The following is a 15,830-nucleotide window of genomic DNA, read 5'->3' as shown; positions in this document are numbered from 1 at the left end:
TTGCCGTTATGTAGTAGGTTTTTTTACGAGACCATTGTCCTTTATCACCATTAGCGTTGTTGTGGAATACACATTGTCATTATCAGACAAAGCAGTGTAAGGAGGAATCCTTTGAGGTGCAACTTGCTTGATCACATCCTTCAGTCCATCGATGCTACATCTCGAAGGAATGTTAAATCCTTTTGGATTTTTTTCCTTTGAACAAGTAACCCACAAAGTCGTGTTGGCATGGCATGTTCCACCTCTCGTTGTAATATAACAGGGCATCATGAGTAGGAGCCATAGCGGCTTGAAGTAAGTTTAATATATCATTCGGTGTTCTACCAATGGTACATAATAATTCAATTATGCCAACACACGAGTATTGATCATTACACATTAACATTATGTTAACATCATCATCATTTTTCAATTGCATAGATTGAAAGGCAAATTGGTTACCTACATCTGCAAATGGCTGCCGATAGTAAATTTCATCCAAATATTGATTGTTAGTTAGTTGAAGGGTATTGTGCATTCTGCTTTTTAGCGTTTCAAAACCACAATCATTAGGTACTCAAATGGGTATCAGAGTGGAACTTCTGAAATAAACACCAGATTCGTTGTGAATAATTGATCCATTCAGAAAAATAAAAGCTAATCTGGAGTTGACAATGGTCTGACTGCTTGTTTCTCCCAAAAATTCCACAGTTTCTTGTAGAATTTGGTTTCTAAAGGTAGATTGGGCAAGAATGTATGATTGTTGAGAGTGTTGGTATGGTATATATAGATGTTTTTCAATGAGACTGCTTGCGTTATTTTTTAAAAATAGACGCGTGGCACTTCCCATGTATTGTCAAGTACAACAATGTTGTGTCATGCTTTAATTTTACATCAGACATGCATTGTTACTATCAGAACTAAAACAACTGAGTAGTCATTTCTATGTCAGTATGTAGGTGTAGTATTCATTTTTTTAAACAAACGCATGCAATTCATAGTGTGTTGTCAACTTTGAAAATGATTTATGATGCCTAAATGTTGCAAAAAACATACATTCGTAATTTGTTATGGATGAATTAATTTATTCCTCAAATCAACAATAACTATTAAGTAATGATAAACGGATAACAAAAATTTGTATAAAATAATTAAAAACGTGTCCGTAAGTAACGCACCAAAACTATAAATTAACCAAATTTCAATGTCAATACATAAATGTACAAAATAAATAATTATCCAAAAAATTAAAATTGACATATATAAGGCAAAAAAACAACTTCAATTATCGTTCGTACATCGCCTACACCTCGATCTGTGACCTACAGTTGGTTGGCCAATGTAGCTTCTGGTGATGCTCAGACATTCTTCAACAACAATATAGGCTTCTGTTCCTTCGTTCAAGATCCTCAAGTTCAGTAGCCTTTCCAACTTATCAACAATTGCTACATAACCATCCTAGTAAGTGAAAAAAAAAACATAACAATAGTTAGTAATAAAATAGAAAAGAAAACAACAAACATAAAACACCAAAAAAAAAATATATTACCACTGCATGTCCAAGACGATGCACATCAACATTTGCTTCATCAAGTGTCACTGCCGCCATTGATTGTTGATGCACATTTGGTTCAACAAATGTGTCATATTGCTGAACTGGTGAAACTCTAGAAGGATCCCTTGGCTGTGCCGAAGTCATAAATGGATGTGAAATCATGTAGAACTACTCCATGTAATTTGACGAACACTTGCCAGACACTACACAGATTTGCCCTACAGGTCCAATGTAGTCACCGAACTGCATCCATATAGCATTTATTTCTTCAATAGAAACCGAAGGCACAACCCTCTCCAATTGGTGAATGACTGTCAAGGGACCCCAGCTGAGATAGCCAAAAAACAAGGAGATGACCTCAAATTCTCTAAATGAACGGTGGTCACCATACAGAATCTAGCACACAACGTCAAGAGTCAGTCTGTCCAGATGCCTGCGATACGTCGACACGAGCAGTGCCTTGCCAAAGGTCCATCAGCATGAACGCGGTCTCCTCTCGTCATAATCCTCGGCAACTAAGGCAGAAGCAACAGACGAGAAATGCTTGTAGATCCAATACTATATATATTTTCCAAACATATTCATTAAAATAAGTGACAACATATTATAACCAACGCCAATGAAAAAACATTTTATTAACATTTGAACTAACTTGTAATAGAGTGATATATCCTGGAAGCTGCCTTGTCGTGCTCTTTGACACCTCATTTAAATTATCATATATATGCACAAGTGCAGCAGCGCCCCAAGCGTAAGTCCCACTCTGCGTCAAGTCACGCAATGCATCTAAGAATAGCACGTGCACGTGTGTGGCACTCTTGTTAGCAAAGAGTGTGCATCCAAGCAGATGCAACAAATACGCATGCGCTGCTATAATCCAGTGACATGTCTTGATTTTTGTCTGATACACGTATCATAGCCACGATAGTCGAACATAAGAGCCATGACATTGAATCGTCTCAGCTCTTGCCTTTGCAACACTGACCTCGAGTAATTCCACCAACATATCGACAACGTCGTCAACATGAAGTTACTCGAAGTTTTGGAACGCCCCTACGATAGACAAATGTCGCAACGACGCCACATCATCCAAGGTGATAGTCACTTCTTCGACGAGCAAATGGAAACCACTAGTTTCCTTATGCCAGCGTTCCACAAAAATAGACATTAGTCCTCGATCGTGGTAGACAAGTGGCCTCAGTTATCTTAAGAAGGGGGTTGAATTAAGATACAAAAACTATTCCCCAATTAAAAATTTCACTCTATTTTTGGATTAACAATGCACCCTTAATATGAATTACTCAAAAGATAATTCAAAATAAACTTCTCTAAAGTAAAAGATAAATAGCAATAAAAAAAAAGTTTTAAGGGAAGAGAGAATGCAAACTCAGTTTTTATACTGGTTTGGCCACGTCCTGTGCCTACGTCCAGTCCCCAAGCAACCCGCTTGAGATTTCCACTCTCTTGTAAAATGCCTTTTACAAAGTTTGAACCACACAGGGACAACCATTCCCATGTGTTTAGAAATCCTTACAACTTAAGAGACCCTCAGTCCCTTAATCAATCTCTTTGAATAATAAGAAGAAGAAGTTTCTCTCTTTAAGAGAAGGATATTACAATTGAAGATCAATCAAGATTCATTATTGAATATGCAAGTGTTTGACCAAGGAATCCTTTTGAGAGGATAAGACATCTCAGTTCAGAAAAACTCTCTTAGAAATTTCGTGTCTCAAGTCACTTATTTATAGGCCTTTGATGGTCATTCAAAAATCTCTTGAACAGATGTGACTCTTGGGAGTTATTTTCTGAAAAGTTATGACTCTTGGAAGTTATTTTTTGAAGAGTTGTGACTCTTGGGAGTTATTTTCTGAAGAGTTGTGACTCTTGGCAGTTATTTTCTGAAGAGTTGTAACTCATAGGAGTTATTTTCTGAAGAGTTGTGACTCTTGGATCAAACTTGTGAAGCGCTTATCTTTGGCGTCATCAAAACTTCATATCATATATGCTTCTACAATCTCCCCTTTTTTGATGATGACAATAACCTGAAATCAAGATAAACTATATACAATTGATAAAGCATGCTCACAACACTTACTCCCCCTTAAGTTTGGAATTTATGCCTAAAGGTTTATGATTTCTACCCTTGTTCTCTCCCCCTTTGGCAACATCAAAAAGCCAAAAGTGTCTAGAAGGAGCGAAGGCAACATCAAAACCATATCAAATGCCATCCATAGACTAAAGCAATCCATAAAATAAACCAAGAGTCAGCCGGGGGATCGAAGCAATGCCTAATGAAGCTCATATCATTTTTGAGACGAGTGATTTGCGTATCCATCCCATCAAAGTGTGCATCCATTGCATTAAGGTGAGTATCCATTGCATCAAATTGTTCACCTACAAAAGCTCAAAGACCACGAAGTTCTGTGAGGACTTCGGTCAGAAGAGAAGAGGAATCAGCCCTTTGTGGTGGAGGAGATGGGGTACGTTCATCAGGAATAGGTGGAGGCAAGTCTTGTTTATGAATCCATTGTCCATCAGCATCCTTATGGTAACCAAAGGAGGTAACCGCACCAGCACCAATGGAAAACGACCTTTTAACCTTGACATATGGTTCATCATCCAAAGGAACATTGAAATGATGAAGAAAAAGAGTAACAAGGCGGGGATAAGGCAGAGGTGCATTGGCCCGTAATGTCTTATGCATTTGATACCAAACTAGATGGGCCTGGTCGATCTGACGACCAGTTTGAAAGGCCCACATCAGAATCAAATCCTCCTCAGAGGCTTGAGCAAGGTTTAAAGATCGAAGCAAAATACAAACAATGATATAATGCATAATGCGACAATCAAAAGTTAATGACCCAACAAGTAATCTGCCGGTCATGTCAGCCTGGTCATTGCAGACCATGTAGCGAGCATCACGACTAGAATAATCAAATTTCTAATCATCAACAAGGGTGCCCTCAAAAGGAACACCTTGATTGTGCAATTTAGTCAAGGAAAAGAACAAGGACTGATCAATGACAATGAGAATATTATGCACCTCAGAGTAAAGAATACCATCCTGAATTTTCAAGTTATTATAGAACACCTTAACTAATTCAAGAAAGTACGACAGTTTCAAAGACATGAAATCAATCAAACCAAAATTTTGAAACACTTGGTCACAATCAAATGTTTCTTCATCAAAGAATTCAAGGTCAAGGTACTTAGGGTCTAGAATGACTCTATTATAGAATTGAGAATAATACCTTTGATGCTGATCATCCGAGGAAAACAATGTGGATGATCTAGGAGATGAAAAAGAAGGAGGAACTGGTGTGGGTGGGTTTCCAGAGGTTCCTTGGCAGCGGTAGCCAGCAGTGGTGGTGGTGGAGGAAGACCCTTTTCGCTTCTTCGATGACTATGCCATTTGAAGATGTTGTAGCTGATTTTGATCGGTAGGTTTGAAAGAGAATGAAAAATGATGAAGATTTGGGTTTGTTTGAAGTGATTTGGTGAAGAAATGAGATAGATATGTGGATTTGAAGATTGGGGAAGGTTTTGTGCCGTCACACGAAACGGGAGAATAAGGGTTCTACGAAAATGCAGATATTTATAGACAGGGAAGCCTTGTAATCGATTACAGGATTAACCTGTAACTAATAGTGCCTACTGGTAATCGATTACAGGCTTCTATAATCGATTACAGCCTTGTTGTTCTTATATAATCGATTACCAGACCCTTTAAACAAGGCTTTTTCACTTAAAGTTAACTATTTCATGTCAAATACACATCTAATCATCAATCACAAACACAATCAAACACATTCAATCACAAACAAAACACATTTAATCACAAGCACAATCAAACAAACACAATCAAATACATTCAATCAACAATCATCAATCACAAAAAAAAAAAACATATTCAATCACAAACACAATAAAAAAACATTCAATCACAAGCACAATCAAACACATTCAATCAAAAATCATCAATCACAAACAAAATCAAATAACACAAGCAACTAGACTCATAGACAATCTATTGATCATAAGGAGGATAAGACTCAATTTGAGTTACCTATTGCCTAGATCATTGACATCTAGAAGACCTAATTCTCTCCTAATAGCAAAGAATATTTATTTAGGGAGAGGTTTTGTAAAGATATCAACTAACAAATTCTTTGTATCAACAAATTCTAGAACACAATCTCCCTTTTGAACATGATCTCTCGAGAAATAATGTCTTATTTCTATATGTTTAGTTCTTGAGTGATGAACAGGATTCTTAGATAGATTTATAGCACTTGTGTTATCACATCTTATAGGAATATGATCAAGAAATATTCCATAATCAGAAAGTTGTTGCTTCATCCAAAGAATTTGGGCACAACAACTACCAGCAGAAATGTATTCCACTTCAGCAGTGGATAAAGCAACACTATTCTGTTTCTTACTATGCCAATAAACTAGAGCAGATCCAATGAAATGACAAGTTCCACTGGTGCTCTTTCTATCAGTTTTAGAACCGGCAAAGTCAGAATCAAAATATCCTATTAAATTGCATGTGGAATTTTTAGGATACCATAATCCTATATTCATGTCTAACATATATCTTATAATTCTCTTAACGGCACTGAGATGTGATTGTTTGGGATTTAATTGAAACCTAGCACACATACACACACTAAACATTATATCTGGTCTGCTAGCAGATAAATAAAGAAGTGATTCGATCATACCTCGATATTGCTTAATGTCTATTGACTGACCGGTTTCATCTTTATCCAAATAGCAAGCAGTACTAATTGGTGTGGCCATATGCTTAGCATTCTCCATCCCAAATCTGTGAATCAATTCCTTGCAATACTTTGATTGATTGACAAAAATTTCATCCTTGGTTTTCTTGATTTGAAACCCAATAAAGAAATTTAGTTCTCCCATCATTGACATTTCAAACTCACTTTGCATGTCTTGAGAGAATTCTTTGCATAAAGAGTCATTAGTGGATCCAAAGATAATATCATCAACATAGATTTGTACTAATAAAATATCATTTAATTTCTTCTTAATAAAAAGAGTAGTATCCACTTTACCTCTAGAGAAATCCTTCTCTAAAAGGAACTTACTCATACGCTCATACCAAGCCCTAGGGGCTTGCTTTAAGCTATATAAAGCCTTTTTCAATTTGAAGACATGACTGGGCTTATCTGAATTTTCAAATCCAGGGGGTTGATCTACATATACTTCCTCTTGGATAAAGTCATTCAAAAAGGAACTCTTCACATCCATTTGATAAAGTTTAAAATTCATAATGGATGCATAGGCTAATAACATTCTTATGGCTTCTAATCTAGCAACAGGAGCATATGTTTCCTCATAGTTTATCCCCTCTTCCTAATTGTATCCTTTGGCTACTAATCTAGCCTTATTTCTAATAACTATTTCATTTTCATCTAACTTGTTTCTAAATACTCATTTTGTTCTAATAACTGGGTAATTTTCAGGTTTCTTAACTAACTCCCAAACATTATTTCTTTCAAATTGGTTTAACTCTTCTTGCATAGCTATTATCCAATGTTCATCAATTATGGCTTATTTCAAATTTTTAGGTTCAATCATAGAAACAAAAGCCATATTATTGCATATATCTTTGAGAGAATGTCTAGTGGTTACCTCTTTTGATATATCACCAATAATGTTGTCAAGAGGATGATATCTAAAAGTTCTCCATTCTCTTGGAAGATCAGCATTTGTTTAGATTTCATCAATGTGAAAATCTTCATTATTTCCATCTCCTTTGCCTTTGTGATCTTCTTTATGAATATGCATTTCTTCTAATGATTCTGAAACATCATATATTTTTCCAACTCCAAGAATTCTAATGATTCTGAGTGAACTTTGATGCATCTTCTGTCATATGTTTAGAGCATCCGATATATATGTACCAACTCTTCTTCAAGGATACCTCTTCATCACTTTCATAACTCTTGGCCTTAGACTCAGGTTTACAACTTCGTTTTCTGATTCTTCAAAAGAGTCCATATCATTATCATCCCATGTAATGTAGGCCTTTTTAGCCTTCTTTTCATTAAAGACTTTCTTTTCAGATTTGTCTATTCTTTTCTTGAGCATTGGGAAATCAACCCTCAGATGTCCAAGTTGATTGCATTCATAACATCTTAGAGTAGAGGATGAATCTTCTACCCTTTTTTTGGTTTAAAGTTTGATCTTCTTTGATTTCCTCTTACTCTCAAGAATTGGTTGAATCTTTTTACAAATAGACTAAGATCATCATCTTCGTCTATTTCAATTAAGTCCTCCTTATCACTCTCTTCTTGGATTGAAGATGAAGCTTTAAGAATGATTCATTTCTTCTTCTTATCATTTTCTTCATCTTGATTCAATCTCATTAATTCGATTTCATGTTCCTGTAACTTTCCAAACAAAGTGGCAAGAGACATGTTAGATAGATCTCGTGATTCAATAATGGTTGTTACCTTAGGTTGTCATTCCCTACTTAAGCATCTCAAAACTTTATTTATAAGATCTTCATTTAGAAAGATTTTTCCTAAAGATGCAAGATGATTAATTATATGAGTGAATCCCTTTTGCATGTCTTGTATGTTGTCATTTGGATTCATTCTAAATAATTCATATTCATGAGTCAATGTATTTATCCTAGATCTTTTTACATATGTTGTACCTTCATATGTTACTTGTAGGGTATCCCACATATCTTTTGCACTTTTATAATTTGATACCCTAAAGTACTCTTAGCTTGGAACATGATGCCCAAGGGTCTATAACAACCTTATAATGCACATCATAATTCAACTTAACTGGAAACATACTAAACACTAATCATCAAAACCACAACAAGAGCTAACTCAAGGTGAGAGATCCTGTCACGCATTCCACGAACACACATGGACATCAATCATATTATGACATGACCAGGTACACATAAAGGTCACAATAGGTACTAAGGTATTTCTTAAAGCATCCACAAACTTTTTCCATATTAAGGTAAAAAGAACTAATATTTATCTTGCTAATCATACAACTATCCTCAATAATCTTTTAGGTCACCTACCTTATGCAAGAACACTCACTCTTGAATCCTTCTATGCTTAACAATTAATGTCTTACTAACTACCTTACTCTCTTCTTAAGGTTCCACATTAAACCTCTTAACTATACTTCATAACTTTTCCAACTACACTATGTTCTCCAACAACTCTACACTAGATATTTCCCACGAACTACGGTTACAAGTTTCTATGGATACTACACTTATAAGATTCTCAATCTTGCACCTAGGTGGTAACTAAGCATATCCTCAAGGAACACAGGTACTTGTCTTACTAAGTTTGACTTTCGTCTATAGGTAACAATGATCATGTCTACTCAAGTGTTTCCTCTCAAAATATCTTAACGTGATTGTCAAAGGAAAAGTCTCTCTTTATTCGTATTAGAAGTAACAACAAGAAAGATTATCAAGCAGTTTAACAAGACATGATTGGAAGATGAGCAACCGATAATAAGATGAACACTCGATTGATTAGGAGACAATAATTTTGAAATAAAAAAAAATGATCGCTTATTCAGAATCAACAACAATATTTCAATGAATTCTAGAAACGAAAACATGACCACAATGTACACCCATATGAGGACGTTAACAATTGCTTGATTGTGACAGAAACATCAATAATCCAAATGTTTGATGTAGGCTCACAACACAAAGAATGAATTATACTCAAGCTTGGAAACGTAATTGAATTACTTGACTTAAGCACACAACACAAAGAATAGTTTGCACTAGAATCAGAAGGTACGGTCAAAAGAGTATTCTTTATGAAATATTTTTTTTATGAGTCATTGAACTATAGAGTATCACCATCGCTAAGAACAAGAATCTCAAACAACCATACTATCTATGCAATTAAGGCAAAACACCATACTACTAACATACCCAAAATTATAAGGTTCTTATAATAAGTATACAACGTACATATAAGAAGTAAGAATTTAATAGTTAATAAGGATGTATTAAAAAAATTACAAACTTCAACTACTACATTCATGACTACACACAAAATAAAGTGAGTTAAGTAGTCATGCGTTTACACATCAAGAAAGACATACTCATCCAAGACATATATATGGTTCAAAAGGTTTTCACAACACTAATCCACACATCAAGATAGAAATAAGTTTATTAACAACATACACGCAAGAAGATAAGGGCTCATTAAGCATTATCCATCAATATCAAGGCTTCTTGCATCACCTAACGGCTTGCCATAATGTCGAACCGCACTTCACAAATTATAGAGATGGCCAGTCTCATAACTCATGACTCAATAGTGGATTTATGGTATAGCAAATATTAAGGATGCAAGGCACATACAACTATTTTTTTTTTAAGTCTCATTCGATCATGCAAAGGAAAATAAATTAATAATTCAAGCATGTTCATCAAAACTAGTCATAAGTAACCATACAGAGTGCACACAGAATATGGCAAGCACATAACACACTGGCCGAAAGGTTCGACCTGCTCTGATACCACTAAATGTGACACCCTCTACCCCACACATATATGTACTAATAATTAAAAAAATTAAACTTAATTCAAGTTTTTAAAACATATTTAAATACAAGTCTTTCAAGAGGGTAGTAGGCTCACATTCACCTTTCTAACATCATCATAAAACTTTTCTAAATATATAATAAATTCACTTCGTCTCAAACAAGACCGTCTATAAAACCCTATACCCCAATGTCACATCCTATCAGAGCGTTGTGTCCTGACGTCCTTCAGCACATGGTTCCTTAAAGCAATTCACCTAGTCATCTGCTCCCCCGAACACAAAGTTCAAGATCATCACAGGATCCAAACACAAACAACACACGGGGAATGAGTTATCACATTCCTAACTAATAGAGAAACAAGACAACTAGATATACATATCATATAAACCAAATAAAACTTAGTTACGCGTAATTCACGTAATTCCACCACTTTGTCATTCAAAGTTCACTTTTCAATCATCAATCACATTACACAAGAATCACACGCTCTGATCAAGACATAATAACACATCAATTTCATAATAAACAATTAGCAAGCACATGAGACAGTTATGCTAAGACTCAAGCCTATATGCAATGTGGTACCATGTCAGTGAAAAACCACCCTGGGGCGCCTAGGAGTCCATAACAAGACACACCACGCAATAGGTTTGTCAGGTCACTCTCACTAAGTAAGATCATAGGGAGACCAGTAAGGGTCACGATGTTTTGCGAGAATGCTCCAACCATATGGCCTACACTCCGAAGAGTCCGTCAGGGCCTCTCCCTCCTGATTCAGGTCCAACCCCTAAAATCATTTTAGCACACAGACACTGCTCGTGAATTATACAATACCCATGACCTCACACTCGTGTGTTAAACACGTACAACATATTGCGCTACAATTTAACACTGGTTCCTAAATAGGAAACCTACATTTTCTCTTTAACACTGGTTCCTAAAATAGGAAACCTACATTTTCTCTTTAACACTGCGCATTTACACTTTTCTCAAGATAACACTGGTCGGGTTATTGTACAATTCACAGCTTACAACACAAATAATGTCACATCAAGAGTTAATCACACACTTATTTACAACCAAAACTCATTCACAATTTCACATCTCATAATGTCACAATCCACCATCACATGTTTTCACGTATCTCACAATTCAACACATGTTATACTTTACACTTTTACTCAATCTCAATAACAATATTATAATCTCAAGGCAAAATATTATTCCATAATTCATCACATATTTCATTTATAAACACTGCTCATGAATTATACAATACCACGACCTCACACTCATGTTTCAAATATGTTTAACACAATTGCGCTACAATTTAACGCTAGCTCCTAACTAGGAACCTACACTTTCTCTTTAACACTACGCATAAACACTGGTCGGGTTATTGTATAGTTCATAGCTCACAATATAATTAATGTAACATCAAGTGTTAAACACATCCACTTATTCACAATCGAATATCATGTCCACACTTTAACATCTCATAACATTCCTAATGATATTCATAAAGTACAACACACACATGTTCATCAAATTTAACCATAATATTCTCAAACTCCAACACTTAATAATTTTTGAAATCATACTATAACACTCTACAATATTATTTACATAAATTATTAATATAAATAACTACCTCTCTATATATAAGCTAGCATACATCATATTGAATCACAAATATCAAAGTAAGCTTTCAATGCACAAATTTTAAATAATTATATGAACACTTTGGTCAATTTCAATTATGATATTAATTTTTTAAATTATATATAAAAACCTAAAAAAATAAGACAAAGAGAAAATACAAAATCAATATCTCTCTGTAAATTTTTCCTTACTTTATTTCATCAATTCATATTAATTAGAAAAATGCTCTACTTATAGGGTTCACGCTCAACACAATAGCATATCAATTTCACAATAATTGGTTTGTCAAACATATATAATTCACTGTAATAATTATAAGGATAAAATAAAAATTGCAAAAACACCCCAAAACTCATTCCAATTGATATCTCTAAGGATCCCTACATATGTTCTCACAAATCCTCAATTTTGAATAACTCATCCCTTACCTCTGAGCGGACTCACGTGTCTTCAGCTAGAAATAGTAACATCTGTAGCGGTTCCCTGAGATTCCTTCAATTATTCCTCCGACTGCTCCGATAAAATTTCCAAACGTCAGAGAGACGGAGAATAGATTGAAACCTCCACTTATACTGTCTTCATGCGATTCCTTTTTTCTCCCTCCATGAATATTAACTCGAAAATCCCAACGGTGAAAGTGTGCGCAATTGAATTTCAAACAACATATCCAAATTTCATGAAAATCCAACGGTTAACGAAACCGGGATCGTAGTTTTACCGAGACAGTTTTGAGTTTTTGCGGGAAAATAAAAGGCTACAATGCGAAAGGTTTTCCTCTAAGCTCAGACATAATATCGAAATTCCCAACGGTGAGAATGCTCGTAATTGGGTTGCGAACGTGGTGCTCAAATTTCACAACGATCCAACGGTGAATGAGGCCGAGATCATCATTTTTCTAAGACAGGTTTGGTGGACTGCGAGGAAAAGAAAGAGTTTTGAGAGGAGAAGGGGAAAAACGAAAATGAGACCAAAAAGAGACACCTGACTTAAAACAACTATTTATACATAGGATACTCAACCTATTATTTGCTCTATATTTATTTATTTATTTATTTTATAAAAACAAACTCTATTTTATTTTCTATCAAACAAATAAATGAAATATCCTTTTTATTTTCTCTCAAATCATTATTTTAATTAATAATTATATCTCCTTATTTATTTATTTATAAAATCTCATCATTTTTCTAAAACTTTATTTATTTATAAATAACAATCCTTTTTAATCTAGACTACAAAAATTGGGATGTTACAGGGGGGTTGAGTTAAGATACAAAAACTATTCCCCAATTAAAAATTTCACTCTCTCTTTTTGGATTAACAATGCACCCTTAATATGAATTACTCAAAAGATAATTCAAAATAAACTTCTTTAAAGCAAAAGATAAATAGCAATGAAAAAAGAAGTTTTAAGGGAAGAGAGAATGCAAACTCAGTTTTTATACTGGTTCGGCCACGTCCTGTGCCTACGTCCAGTCCCCAAGCAACCCGCTTGAGATTTCCACTCTCTTGTAAAATGCCTTTTACAAAGTCTGAACCACACAGGGACAATCATTCCCTTGTGTTTATAAATTCTTACAACTTAAGAGACCCTCGGTCCCTTAATCAATATCTTTGAAAAAGAAGAAGAAGAAGTTTCTCTCTTTAAGAGAAGGATATTACAATTGAAGATCAATCAAGATTCCTTATTGAATATGCAAGTGTTTGACCAAGGAATCTTTTTGAGAGGATAAGACATTTCAGTTCAGAAAAACTCTCTTAGGAATTTCGTGTCCCAAGTCACCTATTTATAGGCCTTTGATGACCATTCAAAAATCTCTTGAATAGATGTGACTCTTGGGAGTTATTTTCTGAAGAGTTATGACTCTTGAAAGTTATTTTCTGAAGAGTTGTGACTCTTGGGAGTTATTTTCTGAAGAGTTGTGACTCTTAAGAGTTATTTGAAGAGTTGTGACTCTTGTGAGTTATTTTCTGAAGAGTTGTGACTCTTGGGAGTTATTTTCTGAAGAGTTGTGACTCTTAGGAGTTATTTTCTGAAGAGTTGTGACTCTTAGATCAAACTTGAGAAACGCTTATCTTTGAGATCATCAAAACTTCATATCATATATGCTTCTATAGATCGCCCATATCTAGGGAGCATGCGATCAAAGGACTTAGTCTGCTGGAAGCCACAAGGCCTTCAATCTCTGGAGCATGCCTCCCGAACTTAGCCATCTTCCTTCCATGGGAAGATAACTTTAGCTCAGGATGTTCCTACAAACAATAATATCCATCATGTAACAAAAAAATATTAAGTTGTAAACTACGTGCTTTATGTTTTTTAAGATTTACATACCACTCCATTCCAAACTCTAAGACCAATGTAATTTTCAAAATCTCTCAAAACTAATGTGTCATGGGGTCCGCCTGGAAAACCTTCAACATCAGTAACAACTTCTCTCAAAACAAATGTGATAAGCTTTCGCCACTGAGGCATCATTATCATCGTCAATCGCCTCTCTCCTTCCAGGGCTTTCCCTATTGCTCAACCTAAAGCTCATCCGAGACCTCTAGCTCTAACCATTATTTATACAATATTTTTTTAAACTAACAAATTTAAAATCTTTTGAATTTTCATTCAAATCATTTTTTAAAACTAACAAATTTAAAATCTTTTAAATTTTCGTTTAAATTATTTTTTAAAACAAACAATTTTAATATATTTTAAATTTTAGTTTCAACAATTATTTTAAACTAACTAACAATTTTAAAATATTTTAAATTTTGGTTTCAATCATTTTTTAAAACAAACAAATTTATTATCACTTTTAAATATTTGTTTCAATATTTTTTAAAACTAAAAAAATTAAATTATTTTAAATATTTCTTTCAATATTTTTTAAACTTAACAAAATTAAATTATTTTAAATATTTGTTTCAATATTTTTTAAAACAAACAAAATTAAATTATTTTAAATATTTTTTTCAATATTTTTTAAAACTAAAAAATTTAATACATTTTAAAATTTGGTTTCAATCATTTTTTAAAACTAACAACCTTTATATATTTTAAATTTTGGTTTCAATATTTTTTATAAGTACCTAATTTAATATAATTTAAAATTTGATTTAAAACATTATTTTAAAATAACAATCTTATCATATTTTAAATTTTAAATTTTGGTTTCATCAATTTTTAAAATTTAAAATCAATTTTTGTTTAAATTTTCGTTTCAATCAATTTTTTCAAACTAATTAACAATTTTAAAATATTTAAAATTTTTATTTCAATAATTTTTTATAACTAATAAATTTATTTTACAATTAAAATTTTTGTTTCAATATTTTTTATAACTAATTTAAATTTTTTTAATATTTTCGTTTCAATATTTTTTGTAACTAACAAATTTAAATTATTTTTAATTATGATTTCAATATTTTTCATAAGTAAAAAATTTAATATCTTTTAAATATTTGTTTCAATTTTTTTTAAAAGTTAAATAAATATAATATTACAATATTTAAAATTAATTTTTTGGCGAATCTAATTTTAGTATTAACTAGAATACTTTTTTTTTGTTTTTATAAATAATATCAATACTTAACAAATAAATCATAAAAAATTATAAAATTAAACTAAATATTAGAAAAAAAATTACACTACAAAACAATTTAAAAAATAATTGACAAATATATATTTAAAATTAAAAAAATTCTAAACAAAAATAAAAAAATAAAAAAAAAATTGAAAAAATATTTGTCAAGTATTGCACCTAGGTTGTTAGGTGTCCTAGCAAAAATATTGGATATCCAAAGCAACACTCAAAAGGAATGTATGTATGGGAGAAGTCCTTTTAAAAAAAAAATCACCAAAAGTTGTATTCAAATTTAAAATTTTCAAAATCAAATTTTGACAACTAAAAGTCTTCAAAAATTACAAAATTGTTTGTCATCCAACACATCCAGTTAATGTCATCTTGATGTAAGGAATGAAAAAAGAATTTTTCAAATTTAAATAATTAAAAAAAATAAATTTCAATTTGAAGGACTAAAAGTAACACTCTTATAT

The sequence above is a fragment of the Glycine soja genome, chromosome 16, assembly GCF_004193775.1.
Source record: "Glycine soja cultivar W05 chromosome 16, ASM419377v2, whole genome shotgun sequence".
Taxonomy (NCBI): domain Eukaryota; kingdom Viridiplantae; phylum Streptophyta; class Magnoliopsida; order Fabales; family Fabaceae; genus Glycine; species Glycine soja.
This window is presented reverse-complemented; position numbering follows the sequence as displayed.